Consider the following 14443-nt stretch of genomic DNA (forward strand, 5'->3'; position numbering starts at 1 on the left):
TATTGAAATTTGATTATAATTAATAACTTATACCGTTGAACTCTTATATGACCCAAAAGATACCAGACTCTAGAGAAAAAATTTAGAAAGAGAGAAGTTAAGGGAGTAGAATTGAAAAAGTGTGAATTTGTATTTAGTTGAGAAACTCAACTATAGTATATGAGGAATTACTATTTATATGTGCATAGTTAGCTAACTAATTTGACTCATATACTAAGTTTAACTAACTGTAACTAACGCTCTACAAAGTCTAAAAATTATTGTTGAGTCAGTAAAGACTCGCACTAATTAATTATAACAGAAAATAGATTTATTTAATTAAAAACAATAAAGATTGAAACAGAATTGAGAAATGAAAACAGAACTGAGTTAGCTTGTTTGTGTTTTTGCTGCCTTATGACTCCTAACATCATTTCTAAGTTTTTCTTTTTGCTTGCTATTTTGAATGCTGAAACATCATCATCACTTCTAGTATTGGCAATCAGCTCAGTGTTGCTCTTAAGTACTTGTAATTGTTTGTCGATCACAGATGTTCAACCTGGTTCGAAAGTATAGAAAGGACTCAGAAGGTATTGTTTTTGTGAAGATATCAGCCACTTGCACAGATCCTGGGATATGACTTATCTGAACTTCTTTGTTGTTGACATCATCTCTAACAAAGTGGAGATCTATTTCGAAATGTATTGACTTGGAATGTAGGATGGGATTTGCTGCTAATAACACAGCACTCAAGTTGTCACAGTACAGTATTGGAGCTTCAAAAATAGCAAGTTTTAACTCAGCCATTAAGTTCTTTATCCACACTAACTCTGCCACTGTATCTGCCATACATCTATATTCGACTTCAGTGCTCGATTTGGCTACAGCTGTCTGTTTTTTTGAAGCCCAGAAAATCAGGTTTGAGCCAAGAAACACATAATATCCTGTGGTTGATTTTCTATTATCTGAGTCACCAGCCCAATCCGAATCACTATAAACAGTGATCTTTATAATAGTACTCATTGCAGAGTCCCTCTTTAGGTGTAGACCATGATATGTTGTATCATTCAGGTACCTCAGCATACGTTTCACCATTTTTCAGTGTGCATCCAGAGAAGACTGAACGAATTGGGCAATTTTATTGACACAAAAGTTGATTTTAGGTCTGGTGATGGTTAGATATTGCAAGCTCTCAATGATAGATCTATACAGACTTAGATCATCGAAGCTTGACCCTCCGAGGGCTGAGATTTTTGTTGTAGAAAGAAGGAGAATGTGACAGGTTGTGCATCCCACCATGCCGGCCTTTTTCATTACCTCTTCAATGTATTTTTGCTAAGTAAACACTAAGCCTCCACTCTTAGTCTTTGTAGCTTGGATCCCAAGGAAGTAGTACAGATCACCTAGGTCTTTTAGAGCAAATTTGTAATTCAACTGTGTTATCACTTCCTTAACAGTTTTGTCACATTCATCTGTTACAATGATATCATCTACATACACTAGGACATATGTCTTTAGATGATTTGTGTCACGAGTGAACACTGCTATGTCTAATTTTATTGCTACAAATCCTAGTTCTTTTAACCCATTTGCAAGCTTGTAGTACCATTCCCTGGGCGTCTGTTTCAAGCCATACAAAGTTTTGTTAAGTTTGCATACTAATGAGGGGTCTCCTTACTCATATCCTTGGGGCTGCCTCATATAAACTTTCTCAACTAAATCATCATGTAGAAAGGCATTGTTTACATCCAACTAACTACCTTATGGTTCAGGACCTTGATAGTGCAACTAAAAGCAACAATCTAATGGAGGTGGGTTTGACAATTGGACTATAAGTTTCTGTAAAATCAAAAGCTAATTTCTGAGCAAATTCCTGTGCAACCAACCTGGCCTTGTGCTTCTGAAGTGATCCATCTGTATTATATTTAATCCTAAACACCCATTTACTCCCAATTTTATCTCTATTAGGTGGGAACTTAACCAGATTCCATGTGTTGTTCTTAAGAAGTGTCTCATACTCAACATCTATTACTGCCTTCCATTCAGGGAGTTTGAGTGCTTGCTTGACACTCCTTGGTTCTACACTTGCCAAGAACAGCTTTGGCTTGACAATTTCAACCTTGTCTTTAGTTATCATTGGGTGAGTATTTTGGGTGAGTTCAGTGTTTCTAGGTTCAGGATCAATGAGAAGAAGCACAATTTTATTGTCATTGATAGGGATAGGGGTTGGAATTGAGGAAGTTGCTACTGCTATTGTGATTTCTTGTTGGCTACTTGAAGGGTGTAGTGCTTGTAGGGAGGTAGGGTTGGTAATTGGTGGAGGTTGTTGAAGGTTGCTTGATGGGCTGAAAGGCTGCTGTGGTGGATTATTTAGGGGTTTACTTAGAGTTGAGGTAGACTAGAGAGACTGTTTAAGAGACTATGTTGAGGTGAAATGGATTGAGATTGATTGTTATCAGGAAAATCTTGAGTAGGCATTGGGAGTCTTGGAATTGTTGGAACTGAGTGTTGAGGGCATAAGGCTGTTGCTGTCTTGGTAGTCTGGATGGCTTGCTTGAATGAAAACCGATCTTCAAAGAATACCACATTTGGAGTAGTAATGACATTTTCCTGTTGAGTGAGACTTTTGTAATCCTTGTGAGCAATTCCATATCCAAGGAATGTGCAAGGAGACGATCTAAAGTCCAGTTTGTGCTTGTTATAGGGCCTTTGATGAGGAAAACATAGGCATCCAAACACCCTGAGATGTTCATCAGAGGGTTGCTTGCCAAACAATTTCTCAGCTGGAGACATGCCATTTAAGATTGGTGTTGGAAGAATGTTGATTAGCTTGACTGTTGTGCAGAAAGCTTCTCCCCAGAACCTTATTGGCATTGAGGCTCTTGCCAATAGGGTAAGTCCCATCTCTACCACGTGCCTATGATTTCTTTCAGTTGAGCCATTTTGTTGATGCACATGAGGATAGGAAAATTTATGCTGAACTCCTTTATCCTGCAGGATCTTTGACAAGCTGATATACTCGGCTACATTGTCACTTTGCAACATTTTAAGTTTAGTATTCAATTGCAATTCTACCTTTTGTTGAAAATTATTAAAGACTGTTTTTAATTGAGCTCTAGATTTAATTAGATAAAGCCAAGTGTATTTTAAAAATGCATCAATGAAATTGACAAAGTACCAGTTTCCATTACTATTTGACATGGGAGCAGGACCTCAAATGTTTGAGTATACAAGGTCTAAAGGATGTGAGTATACAGTTTGTGAGAAAGGGAAGGAAAGTTGGTGGGATTTGCCAACACAGCAGGCTGAACAATTTATTCTATCAGGGACAGTAGACAATTTACAAGCTTTTAACACTTTTAACAACACAGCATGGTTAAGATGTTCTAATCTAGCATGACAGACAAGGAAACCATCTTCTTTATTCTTATCGTTTACTGAAGTAGCATATGCAGCAGCATAAGCAGCTGGTGCTTGCAGGTTTCTAATGCTAGGAAACTTATAGAGTCTATTTTCCATAGTGCCTTGAAGCACAAGCTCCTCTATGTCTTTAGTCTTTATACAACACCTATTATCATAGAATTCAAAGAAAATTTGATTGTCATAGCACAATTGATGCACACTCATTAGATTCTTTGTAAGTTCAGGCACACACAACAATTTTCTCATGTGCATTATCTAGAGCTCAAGCCAGTCTTGAAACAAGAATTTCCAACAAAGGACATATGTACACCTGTTCCATTTTCGATTACTACTTGCTCATTACCACAGTATTCTTCCTTCTCTATCAGATTCTTCTCATCATGTGTCATGTGATGTGTAGCTCCTGAGTCAGGATACCAGTTAGAATCCTGAATTGTAGCTGGCCAACCATCATGTTGCAAAGATTTGCTTGCGGTTGAGTGTCCTGATTGTGACTGCCACTATTGTAGGCTTTTCCACCATAATCTTCTTCTCCATATTGGTCTTCACTGTACTTATACCAATAGGTTCTTGCAGTGTGGCCAAATTTGTTACACAGCTGACATTGTGGTTTGTCATACTCATAGCTTTTTGGAGTGCACATTCTGCCTCCTCTATTAAATTGTCCTCTTCCATTATTTGCTGGTTCTTGCATCATCCTTCCTTAATTGTTTGCTGATTCTTGCATCATTCTTCCTTCATTAGGAAAACTTTTACCTCTTTGTACATTCTGCCTCCTCTTTCTCTGAATCCTCCTCTGAAGCCTCTTCTTCCTTGACTGTTTTGACTGTAGTCTCTAAATTGAGCCAAGTTTGCTTGCATAAACGCCTCAGGTTTCTTGAATTTTGCAAGCATGCTTTCATGAGCTAGCAGCAACGCTTCTAGCTCAGCAACAGTTATGCTCTTTGACCTAGCAAGCACAGACGTATACACTAACATTACAAGAAAAAGGCGTATTTGTAACAAAAAATATTGTTACAAAACGTCGAAATTTTGAAACAAAAGTTTTTTGTAACAAAAAAAGAATCCATTGCAGTAAGTCCCATTACAAAAAATTTTTGTAATGAAAAATGAAACTGTTACAATTCAATACCATATTTTGTAACAATGTTTCCTGATACAAAAAACCAGAAGCCGTTACAAAAGTGGTAACAAATTTTGATCTTGAAAGTATTTTTCATGACAGTCAATTTTTTTCCTATAAAAAAATTTTGTTACAAAATGTAACATGATTTTGTAACATTTTTTTTCTTTAGTTACAAAAGCAAATTAATTATTTTGTAACAACTTTTTTATTACAAATTACATGCATAATTTACTAAATTATTTTTTAAATTAACTAATATATTAATGCTTTTAATAAGCAAATTTACATGTATATAATATGCAAAAACATACACAAGTCAAACAATATCTTTTTAGCTAAAATTGTCTTGAAACAAAATAACATTAGCTAGTGAGTACATTGATTAGTTCAACCAAAACATAAAAGTTCTAACATAAAAGTTCAACCAAAACATAAAAGTTTTAACATAGATTAGTGTCTCTATGCATCAAAACATTCTTGAGCCCTCAAGGTAGCATATGGTCACCATTTTAGCACTCCTGTAAATAAGAAAAACCGAAACAAAAAAGTTAGAAACAAGATATAACACTAATTATAATTTTTTCACTAAGTTTTATCCAAAATATTTAGAAAAATTTTGGCAAAACCTCCCCTAAAACTTGGATATTTCCACCGTCTACGGTTCCAACAAATACAACCAATTCACAAATTGCACCCTTTCAAACAACACAATGTAGTTTAATTGAGCAACCAAATAGGACAACAACCAAATAGTGAATAACAAAACCCGAAGCTTCCAGCTTCCAACAACCAAAACAGTGAAGCACTTAGCCGGATAATCAATCAATTGAGCTTAGCAACAGTTGAAAATCAAAAGCAATTAAATACCAACTCAATCAATTAATTGAGTCAAAGAAGAATATTGAAAACAACTTAAAATAAATTTCGGTAGCATTTCAACAGTAAATTTGCCTATTTCACAATTTCAATCAATCAATTCAAATTCCATATGAATTCTTTGACAGTTAAAAACACAAAAAATCATAATGAATTCATAGGAAGGAAGTAAATAAGCCAATTCCAGCAAGAAAAGATGAGGAAACAATTAAAACCAATCCAACCAGCAAGAAGCAGGGCAGTACTTAGCAGAACAGCAATCAATGGCCCATCATACAGCACCCAAAACAGTAAAATGAACAAAGGTAATGGATTTAGGCAGCATTCTATTCATTGAAGTCAATAACCATTACACTTGCAAGCAGTAGGGGCATAGCAATTTAACCATTAATTCAACAGAAAATCAATCAAGTCAAACTAAATGATTTCAGCAACAGATTTATCAATAAAACCAATCTCAGTTCAGCAACCATCATCTATTCCAACACAAACAACAATAACTCAGCAGCATTTTCTTTCTCATTGAATTTAACAATCATTCAATAAGCAAGCAATGAGGGGGAAAAATCAGCAGCATCCAACAGCAAGTATAGAGCAGCAATAAAAACTTAATGTGAAAAATTATTCAACAACAAATGCACACACAAATACAAGAATTACTTAAATGACTCATCATGCTTATCCACATAAGTCTGCAGTGAAATCACTTACCGTTTCACTTAAGAGGCTTGTAACAACAGCTTTTTTTATCAACTTCTTTCTCATTCTCCCTTTCAGGCTCACTGTCAGTACTGGTAGGAGGTGGAAGTGCTGAAGCACCAAACATGGCTTCGTCATGAGTAGATTGGATTTGTTCCTCCCATCTTGCCTTGATAAGAAAATGGATTAGATCTATGTTTAGTCTTCCATACATAGACGATTCATGTATATTAACAAGGAACAAAACTGACTATTCATGAATATAAGAAGAGGAATATACCTCTATTTTAGAATACTGGAAAATCTGGCAAATTTGCTTGGCATCATCTTCAGCCACTGCAGATAGGTGGGCAAATACAATCAGTTCAATTAAGTTTCAGGCTTCAAGCCAAACCCCAAATCATTACTCATTATCATTTATAAGAAAAAATATCATTGGTATTCAATAATTAAAAGAATCACCATGACTAAGCAAAACAATGAAAAAATTGAAAGTTTACCCAATAAAACATAAGTACTGCAATATTACCCAATAAAACATAAGTACTGCAATATTTTCACGTATGTAGCTACCAATGGCACAGATATTGTGAACAGAAACACCAATTCCCCCTGCTGATTTGCTAATGACAGCACACTCCTTCAAAGTATCATATATTCCCTCTATACTATCATCTTTCATATATATGAGGAAGCAACTAGTCAACTGTCAAGCATATAAAGATAGCTAATTAAATCAGGTCTCCAATGATCAGTTCACCAACAGTGGAAAAAAATAAAACACAGTCTCGCAAAAAGACAGGGAAAACCTTACTTGGCGTTGGCTCCTTTTTGCATGGGTAAGTGAGGCGCAGATTTTTCTTAAGCTGGGTGCACTTCCACCAATTCTTTGCTTGCTTTCAACAATGGATGCTATGCTTTAACTATTTCTAACACTATGAAAAAGCTGCTATAGGAAAAATATAAGGCGAATTAAAACAAGAAAAAAGAACAGCTGTAGAGGAAGAACAACCGAGATGAACCAGAAACCAGAAACCAGCAACCAAGCGACGCACAACAACTAGGGAACAACAACGCTGAGAACTACCGGGGAGGAAGAATGGCCGAAATGAACTAGACCAGTAGAGGCAGAGGAGCAGCACAAGCAGAAGTAGTTTCAGTAATTCAACAGAACAAAACAAAACAAAACAAAAGCAGTTTCAGTAATTCAACAGAACAACCAGCAAGACAGCAACAATGAAATAAACAAGTCAACAACCAGCAGCAATCCATCAAATAGCTTACCATACTAAAGTTCAAAACTGAATCAAGGAATAGCTTACCATACTAAAGAGGTGCGACTAAATCGAGCAACCACAATAACAACACTTGTTGCAACAATGGAACGGCTTAGAGCAAGGGGGCAGCAGTGGAATGATGGCTCCGACGGTGGCGTACGATGGAGCAACTCACGATAAACAATCCCTGGCACAAACAATCTTAGCAACAACTCTTATAGTAACCAGGATTTTGACCGACAATGAGAAAAAATCAGAACAGGGCTAAAGCTTACCAAGGAGATGGCGGCTCCAACGGTGGCAAAACGGCGACAGAGCACAGCTCCTTGAATGGCAGGAGAAGAGGCTCACAGCGGCGGTGACAAGTGGCGATGAGGGTGACGATGGCAGGCTCGCAGCAGATGCGACGCCTCTTCCTCTCTCTAGTTGGTTCTCTCTCAGCGTGGCACTCTTCCTCTCGATGGCGATGCACACCTGCGACTCCATGGATGGCGACAGAGTTTCAGTGGCACAACCCCCAACTCATGACAGTGGCGGCGACGGTTGGACAGAACTCCCATTCCTCGCGCAGCTCTCTCTCTCGATGTCACCTCCCTCTCGCGCAAACTCTCCTCTCGGTGGAACTGACGGCGATGACGACCCAATAGTGACGGTGACGGCTCGGTGGCCCCAGTGGCGACGACGAGGCTCGGCGGCCCCAGTGGTGACGGCAACTAGGCTCAGTGGCGGTGACGCGTGATGGCGGTGCAGACAGCTCCTCCCCCGACGTTCTCTTCCTCTCTCTTGGATCCCCCTCTGCTCTCATCCCTTTCCTTATTTCCATTTCTCCTTTCTTTTTATTTCAGAGTGTGTGTCTGTTGTGCTGCTAAAGGGAAAAGGTGAGAATAGTGTTGAGGTGTGGGGGGAGGTTGCAAGGCGGTTAGGGTTAGGTTAAAGGGGTTAGGATTTGTTTGTTTAAAAATGATTTAGAAATTTAGGTAAAATCAAATGAGAAATTAGCGTTAGGGCTAGTTTAATTATTTTTAAAATATTATTTTATTATTAATTTATAAATTATTTTTAAATAAAAACTAATTAAAATAAAATTAGAGATACTTAAATTAATTTTTTTTCATAAAATTTAAAGTATTGAATTTAAAAATTTTAAATATTTAAATCAAATCATATAAATTTTTTATATTTTTTAACTACTAAAACTTTAAATTATAACTAAAAAAATATTTTGTTTAAATGACTTATTATTTAATTTTTAAAAAAAATTAAACTTAAAATATCATTAATTTGACTTAAATATTTTTAGTAAAATAAATTTTTGAATATAAAATCTTAAATAAATATAATAAATCATAAATAACTCATTATGTTAATTTTCAAAAATTCAAAGTCTTACATTTAATATGTTAAAATAAAATTTTTTATTAATTGCAAAAAAATCTTTGAATTTTGTGACAAATTAATAACTTGTTACAAAAATATTGTATTTTGTGACAAATTAATTTTTTGTTACAAAATATTTAGACCTTTCGAAACAAATAGATATTTTGTACAAAATATTTTGAATTTTTGCAACAAAACAACAGTTTGATACGAAAGCCAACATAATTTGTAACAAAAGAAATCACGTTGTTACAAAATATTGAAATGTTCTGTAACAAATTTTCTTATTGTTACAAAATATTCTTATTTTGTAACAATAACTAATTATTGTTACCAAAAAACCATAATTTGTAACAATTTTAAATTTGATACAAATTTTTTGTTACAAATGCTTCATTTTCTTGTAGTGTAATGAATACTCTTCAGACAGGCCATGCAAGATCGCGTTTACATGATCACTTTCCTTCACTAACTCTCCAACAGACGCCAGTGCATCAATCGTGTCTTTAATCATCAACATGTACTCAGTCACAGATCCTCCGATTTGGAATGTGCTGAGCTTGTTCTTCAATTGCATCACCTTAGCCTTGATCTGAGAGGAGAAATGACCCTCCAGTCTTTTTCACACCTAATGTGTAAACATACACCCTACCATTCTTGTAGTAAATGACTTGCTCATCGAAGCCAGCAACCAAGATTTGAGAAGTGCATCTTGCCTCTTCCATTGTTGATACTCTGAATTCACTGTTGTATCTGTTTCATTTTTCGATTGCACAAACTGTAGAGGAATTCCTCTTCTGTGACGTGACTCAGCATATCGTTTCCTTCTATTGTTGATATTGCTTGATCTTTCTATTGTAGGAAATTGTTCTCATCCAATTTTATCAATATATAGGAGTTGCTATGAATTTTTGTGCCATTGTTGAATAAGCAGCGCAGCTAGCAGGCTCTGATACCATGAAAGGTACCAGGCTTTAGAAAAAAAATTCAGAGAGAGAATAGTTAAGGGAGCAGAACTGAGAAAGTGAATTTGTATTTAGCTGAAAAACTCAACTGCAGTACATGAGGAACTACCATTTGTATGTGCATAGCTAGCTAACTAACTTGACTCATATACTAAGTTTAACTAACTGTAACTAACTCCACAGAGTCTAAAAGCTACTACCGAGTCAGCAAGAGCCCACACTAATTGGTTATAATAGAAAATAGATTTATTTAATTAAAAGGAAGTAAAGATTGAAACAGAACTGAGAAATAGAAGCCGATATGAGTTAGCTTGCTTATGCTTTTGCTTGCTTTATGACTCTTAACATGACCATTTAAGTTTCTAAAAGAGATTATTCAGTAATAAAATGGACTGTATTTATAAATTAAATTTAATTTTGATATATTAATATTATAAAATATTTTATATAATTATAATTATTTTTTTAAATGATCATTTATATGATTAATATAAAAAGTAATTACTATTATTTCTAATATAGTATTAAATAATTAGATGTACGTGTAAAATAATTTTTTATTTATTAAAATTAAATTTTTATAAATTATAAAAAATATATTTTATTAGTTGTATAATTAATTTCAAAAAAAACTCATAATATCATTTATTCCTTTTGAAAAGATAATTTTAAAAGCAAATATGGTAATGAGCTAATTGAGGAGTGAGGAGTGAGGAGTGGGGAGTGAGGAGTGAGGAGTGAGGAGTGAGTCCATGACACAGGCACGACGGACCACTTATTAGATTTGGTTACATGCCATGACACCACCTTCAATCAAAATCTTAAAGTCTCTCCTTTTGTGTGTTCAAAAGTTGCGGCCTTTGCTTGGACCCATTAATTTATTTAACATTTTTAAAATTTGTTTGGGTAGTTTTAAAAAAATATATTTGGAGTTATTTTTTTCGAATTTATAAAAACGTAAAAATAATTTTATGTTTAGATATTTTATATAAATTTTTTTATTTATTAATTATATTTTAATATAACAATAAAAAAATATTATTTATTTATTTATAACATGAAAAATATTTAAAAAAAAATAAAAAATATAAATTATTTTTCAAAAAGATATTTTTTTAGTATTTTTATTTTTACTACTAAAAATTTATCAAACACACTAAAAAATAAAAAAAAGATCTTTTTTATTAAAATAATAGCACACAAACAAACACTTTATCTATCTAACAATTTTAAACCTTCTGAATTTGAATCTAACATACAAGAAATTTAATTTCTATACGAAGATATATCATATAGAGAAGTGTTAGGAGTCAATAAATTTTGTAATTTGTAGTCTTCGAGTAGTCATTATTAATATTTTTAATAGTATAAAATTTTATCAAAAATATAAAATTATTCATTTTTTTTGCTAACAAATTTTAATAAAAATACTGACTCTAAACTTTTTCTATCATATATGACGGAATGTCGATTTGGAGAGTCATTCAATTCATACATAAGAAACAAAAGTATAACTGAAAAACTAAGATCCATGGGAAAAAAGGAAAGATTAGGAGATAGAAACAAAGGAGTATGATTCAATGGACAAAAGTATAGAAAAACATATAATGAATACAAAAGCGCGACACACTTTGGTAATGATCTTCATCAACTTTATCTTATACATAGTGACGCAATTAACTATCAACATATAAGATCCACTATTCGGATCACATATTATTGCAAATATTCCAACCCATCTATTAAAAAGAAAAAAGAGTAACATACTATAAGACCTATTGAACGGTAAGAAAGCTGATGAGATGTCCTATGGATCCGATTTGGTGCGTCATCTATCATGTCTTCATCAACCTTCTTTGCGATGGCCAAATATTTTCTTCATGTCGAATGATGGTGATGGTCTAGGGCTTGATGAAGCACCATTTGAAGAAGTGCTTGCTGATGGGTTTGATAGTGGTTTTGGCCACAAAGAAGCTTTTATGGTAGGCATGGTTGTTGAATTTTGTGATGTGTTATTATTGTTTGAGGTTTGATTATTAGTAGAAGGTCGATTGGTTGGACACAAATAATCTCTTATTTGATTCCTCTTTGGGTCTCCCATTTTATGGTATATAACCAGAATAAAGGAAACAAGAGATTAGGGATAATGAAATGAAGAACAAAAGCTTTCAAGCTTAGAGAAAGAGAGAAATGGGATAGTTGGAAGAAAGGGGTGTGCTGTGGCCAAAATTTATAGGGAGGAAAAGAACGTTCTAGATTGGTTTAAAATTTGCCCTACTAGTGAATTTAATTTTACTTGCATTTCACTCTCATTTACATTCCAATGGAAAGATGAGAGACATTGATTCCCTTAAGCGTTCTTGGTTTTCTGCCTCTGGCTCTTTTTCCATAATCATTCACGTCATGTCGCTATGTTTGACTTTTAGACTTTCAAGACACATAATACACACGTATATAGTAGTGAGTTGATACTAATTGATACTTTATAGTAATATATAATATTATTATTGTTTTCATATCCAATTCGTTTGTCTTGCATCCGAAGCAATTCAAAAACATACATCATACATGTGGTGGCCAAAGTTTGGGGGCAAACTACTTGGCTGCAACCTGCTTTTTTTAAAAAAAAAACGAAAAAAATTTAATAAGTGAGCTTAATTACTTGTAAATAAGAATAGAAAAAGTAAACGACCACAATGATTTATATGAATATTCAAATTAAAATTAATCAAAAAATAGTCTAAACTTATTTTATTTAAAATTTATTAATTATTACTAAAATTAATAAATATTAAATAAAATAAATTTAGACTATTTAAACTGATTTTTTTTATTATTTTTCTAATATTACCTTATCACCAATGGAAATCATTTGAATAAAGTTTCTATATATATATAAAGTCAGGATAAACCAAACTAAGCTTTTATTTTAGTATATTTAAGAATGAATGAAATATAATAAATGTTATGGTTATGCGACTTGTAAATAACGTTCATCTCCTTTTAATTATGCTGGTTGCTTCGACTCATTGAAAAATAAATATGTATCGGTATAAATATAATAAACACATGGTTTAATAAGAAAATAATATATAGACTACACAATTCATATTAGTAAATATTTTTATTTTTAAAACTATATTATATAACCCTACCTTTAATTAAATAGTATTTTAATATTAATATTAAAAAGATTAAAATATATTTTTATGTTTAAAGTTCTTTAATTGTATCATAAACTAAGTATAAAGATATTTTATTTTAAAATTAAATTTAAATTTCTAATTTCTAATACAGTCAAACAATCTTAATATATCCTACAATTGTAATTTAATATTTAATTTCTTAAAAAGGAACTGCATAGAAATTTGAGTCTTTTTATAATAAAATTCAAAATTTAATTTCTATTACAATTAAATATCCTTAAACTTGAAGAAAATTTTAGTATTTTTAAAAAATTATTCTTGTTTGTGTTTTAACTTTTAAAGAGGATAATTTAATATTTTAAAATGAACCGGTAACACATTTTAAACTCATTTAAAATCGAATTTGAATTTTTAATTTATAATTCAATCAGACTATATGAATTAATTCTATAATGATATTTTAGTTTTTTTTTAAAATATTGTTAAAGGTTATTTTTTCTTTTAAAAATTAACTCTAATTAAGGGTATTTTAGTCTTCTCAAGATTAGTTCTAAAAAGTTATTTTAGTTTTTTAAAAATTAATTATAGGATGATTTAGTTTTTTTAATATTAAATTAAAATTGTTAACTGATAATACACTCAAACAATCTTAATAATTAATCGTATAAGGATATATTAATAATTTTTAAATTATTGTTTTTAAAGAATAGCCTTTTAAAATTATTTTAGTTTGTAAATAAACTCTGTGTATTTTAGTCTTTTGATAAATTTTAATTTGTAATATAATTAAACAACTTTAAATACAAAAGGGTACTTTAATATTTTTAATGATAATCACAACATACTATTTTTAAATATTAAAAATTCTTTAATTATTTCAAAATTTTAATAAAAAATATATTTTAGTATTTTTATAATTAATTTAAAGGTTATTTAATTTTAATATTAAATAATATATAATATATGTTTAAAATAAACTAAAAGTATTTGTTAATATGAATTATATTATCCAATGTCAGTTTCTTATTAAGCCATATGTTCATTAAATTGTAATATCAAAATTTATCCTTCTTAGATTGTTAATTCTTATATATAAGAACCCTTTTTAAATTATTATTATTATTTAAGGAAAGATAGGTCTCCTCTCTTGCTTCATAATTGATAATAACATTTCATTTGTATTTGAGCTACTATCCGCATTCATAAAAGGCATCACCCTAATAATCCTCCATCATCTTTTCCTTAACTAATTATTTATAGTATTTAATACCGGTGCACAAAATCATATACATACATCTTGCTAACAAATCAATTCAGCAGATAAACGCCATAATTTGTTGATCATGAGCTGGGGTGGACCCCACTTTGACTTCGTTATTCCAATATCAAAAAGAAAAAAAAAAGTAAATTTTGTGTGTATCCAGAGCCAAAAATAAATACTAAATAGATAATAAATTTAATGATTTTGTGCATTCGTATAACAAAATAATATAACATGGTGTGTGTTAGGTTTATTTTTCTGTTTTGTGAGTTCTAAATCTAATTTTTTGGAAAGTTAAACATTAAATAAAAGAA

The sequence above is a fragment of the Arachis hypogaea genome, chromosome 4 (assembly GCF_003086295.3).
Source record: "Arachis hypogaea cultivar Tifrunner chromosome 4, arahy.Tifrunner.gnm2.J5K5, whole genome shotgun sequence".
Classification (NCBI taxonomy): Eukaryota; Viridiplantae; Streptophyta; class Magnoliopsida; order Fabales; family Fabaceae; genus Arachis; species Arachis hypogaea.